This window comes from Capsicum annuum, chromosome 12 (genome assembly GCF_002878395.1).
Source record: "Capsicum annuum cultivar UCD-10X-F1 chromosome 12, UCD10Xv1.1, whole genome shotgun sequence".
In the NCBI taxonomy this organism is placed as follows: Eukaryota; Viridiplantae; Streptophyta; class Magnoliopsida; order Solanales; family Solanaceae; genus Capsicum; species Capsicum annuum.
Genome location: NC_061122.1, coordinates 56541751 through 56545250, shown reverse-complemented (window position 1 = coordinate 56545250; position 3500 = coordinate 56541751).

Here is a 3500-nt window from a genome sequence, read left to right as displayed (position 1 = left end):
GAAAGTTCAGTGTCATTTAGTTGGGAGTAGGATTCAGCATCGAGTAAACCTAGGGATAGGGACTCACCCGCTAGATAGGACTGAGATCCCTAGAAGCAATCCCTAAGTTCCAAAACTACTTATCCAGCATAGGCATGAGATGTCACCCGTTAGATAGGATTGACATACTCTAGGATCACCTTCTAATAAAGGACTGATCTTAGGGGTCACCCACTAGATTAGGACTGAACCCATAACAGTTGTTTTTACCCATGGCATGGTACTGATACCCTTCCAACTGGGGTTACAAGTTGGACCCCACTAGTTCAGATTCGGGGCATGTCGATTAGATGACTACCTCCTACAGTCTCAGTTTTAGAATCAGTCTTAGTAAAAGAACTTAGCTTAGTAGCTAAGATTCAGGACTGTTAGATATAGTCACTCATTAGCATTATCAATGGATTCAGACATCACCCATTAGATATGACTAATCTTAGATACAGTTAATCCATTTTAGTAACCTTAGATATCAATATTGGTAGATTCAGTTATTCAGTATTCCAGTATTAGTAAATTTAGATATCAGTAAATCAGTATTCGAGACTCAGTATTTAGTGTCACTACGATTTCAGTTATAGCTTATACATTCATGCATGTATCCTCATTCAGCATACTCAGATTATTTAGTCAGTATAGTTTATGCATATGAGCCCTTGCATTCAGCCTTACCCCATCTAGTATACCAGTACATTCTCATGTACTGATGCGTACTTTTCTCTTGCGCTATGGTGTCTTATACCATAGGTTCAGAAGCACGGGATCTCGAGCACCCTTAGCAGTTTAGACTCAGTCAGCAGTAGTAGACTTAGCAATGAGTCCTCATCATTCGAGGATGGTTCTATTATTTCATTATATTGTATTAGATTCAATACTCTTCGGTAGATGGAGTTAGTTGGGGGATTTTCCCATTAACTCCACAGTTTAGAAGTTTTTAGACTAGTTGTTCAGACTGTTGTTTTAGTTTTGATATTTTTAAACTTTATTCAGTTTTATTTTAGTATTGAACCTTATGGCAAGTTTTCGCCAATTTTCTACATCTTTTAGTATATTATACAGTGGTCAGTTACAGGTATTAGTTAAGGGTTAGCTTATGGTCCTTTGGTATTATGAGCACCGTGTAGAATTTGGGGTACTAGACTTGAGGTGTTAAAAACTTTTTCTTTAAACCTACCCAACAAGAGATGATCACAATGATTTTTTAGAAAATAAGATGTGTCTTTCAGCTCTCAAAATTATATATCTACCTGAGGAATAAGTCAGGTATTTATAGCCACTAGGTGTCCCTTCGGAAAGAAAGCATTGGTTCTGGAAAAGTTGCATTGTTACTGAGTAGCTTTTGTGCCTGACCTACTCCAGGTTTGCACCTGACCTGCATCAGGTTTATGCCTAAACTACATCCACAAGTCATCTTTTTTCCAAATAGTGTGTCTTTTTCTCAAAAGGTCGTGTTCCTTCCGAGATACATTGCACATGCATATGGAGAAAATTATTCCATTGGATTTTTGGATTAAAAATTCACTTCTTTTACAAGTTTCAAATAAAATTCATCTAAATATTAATCCCATTGATCATTATCCAAATCCAAATTTGAAGCCGAAGACAGCGCAAGGCACCTCTTTGTTCTTATCTCACTATATGTGTTTCTAAATAAGAACACATGAAAGTTTCTTTCTCCCACCAATATGGGAGAACTAGTAGACTTTCCTTATTTTTTAGTACAATTTCCTTTTTAAGTGTGATCTTATTTTTTCCTTCACCAATTTCCTCCATTTACCATTCACACATTCAACTTGAACCTAACACACACAACCAGCCACATGACACATAAACATTTATCTAGGATAGAAATTTAGTTCTTCCACTCTTGTTGCAAGCTTCAGCTTCATCACTCCCATAGTAATTGCTCCCGAATGATCAAATTAGTAAACATTTGTGGGCTTCTATTTTCCCTTAAACACTCTATTATTCTTGCCATATCATGTATACATGGCTAGCCAGCACAATTCTAAACATTTGAGATGAACTTACCTTACCATTTACATGTTGAATTATCCAAGTTATCTCATTTGACCCTACCATGGCATTTCTATTACAGTCTTACCATGATAGCAGAAGCTACCAAATTATTGTTGAATAATTACATGAGAAAAAGTAGATGTTCAACATATTCTTGTTCTAGTCCACATAATGCACAATTACTATCATCAGTCGGTTTCCACTTCTTCAATCAATATCTAGTGAATAACTTCCCATGTAAGTCAAAGAAGCAAATAAAAGTTCACTTTGGAGATCCATTATTATTGCATGTTAGTCTTCTCCACTCTACCTTAGGATTAAACACTCACCTTTATAAAAACCTTTTTGATGGAAAATATAGTGGACCCTTTCATACTTGAATAGTTAAGGCTTACCTCCTTAAGAGTCTTGGTAGCTTTAAGAATCTTCTTTAGCATCCATAAAGCTTGAGTAGGAAAGAAACCCCAAGCAATGCCACTTAAAATAATAAGCATGCACCCATCTAACTCAAAGATTGTCTTTCTTATTGCATAAATTCCATAGTATTTTACTCACAGCAACATTATTCCAAGTAGATAAAGAATATTTAAACCTCTATCACTCTTTGGGGACATAACTCCTCCAATTCCATAAGAGTATTCCTGGAAGGCCCACTATCCCAGTTAATAAAAAGGTCCTACAAATAGCTTTTATTGCCTTTAACACTCTTTTGGGTAATATAAACATCTGATCCTAAAAATTTAAAATGGAAAACAAAATTGACTTCACCATTTGTACTCTTCCAGCATAAGAAAGTAGCTTGAAGTCCAATGGCTAACTCTCCCCAGCATTTTATCCCAAAGTGGGGCACACTATATAGTTGTGAACCTCTTAGTACATAGAGGTACTCCAAGATATCTGAAAGTTAAGCTACCTTGTGAAGATTGTAGTTTATCCAGTATAGCCAACTTAGTGGAAAATCCATGCCACCAAATTATGTATAGATCTTTTCTGGTATTTGCAACCAATCCAAAGACTGCAGATAATATTTGAAAACAATCATAAAGTTTCCCAATATAAATGATACCACCCTTACAAAATAACAAAAGATCATCTACAAAACCAAGTTGTCCTATTTGTAGTTTCCCATACTTGGGATGGTAGTTGAAATATGGATCCCTTCTTAAAGTCTTTAGCAATCTATTTGAATATTATCCATGCGTAGCACAAAAGGGAGGGGTAAAAGAGGGTCTCCTTGCCTCAACCCTTTTTTCAGCAAATGACTTTGTTAGTTTACCATTAACCACAATAGCATAGTGGACAGTTGATACACAACACATAGCACATCTTACAAACATATCTGAAAAGTTGAGACTTATCAATACTTGTTCAAGAAAAACCCTTTCAATGGAGTCATATATTTTCGCATATCAATCTTCAATATACACCTAGGTGAGATTCCCTTT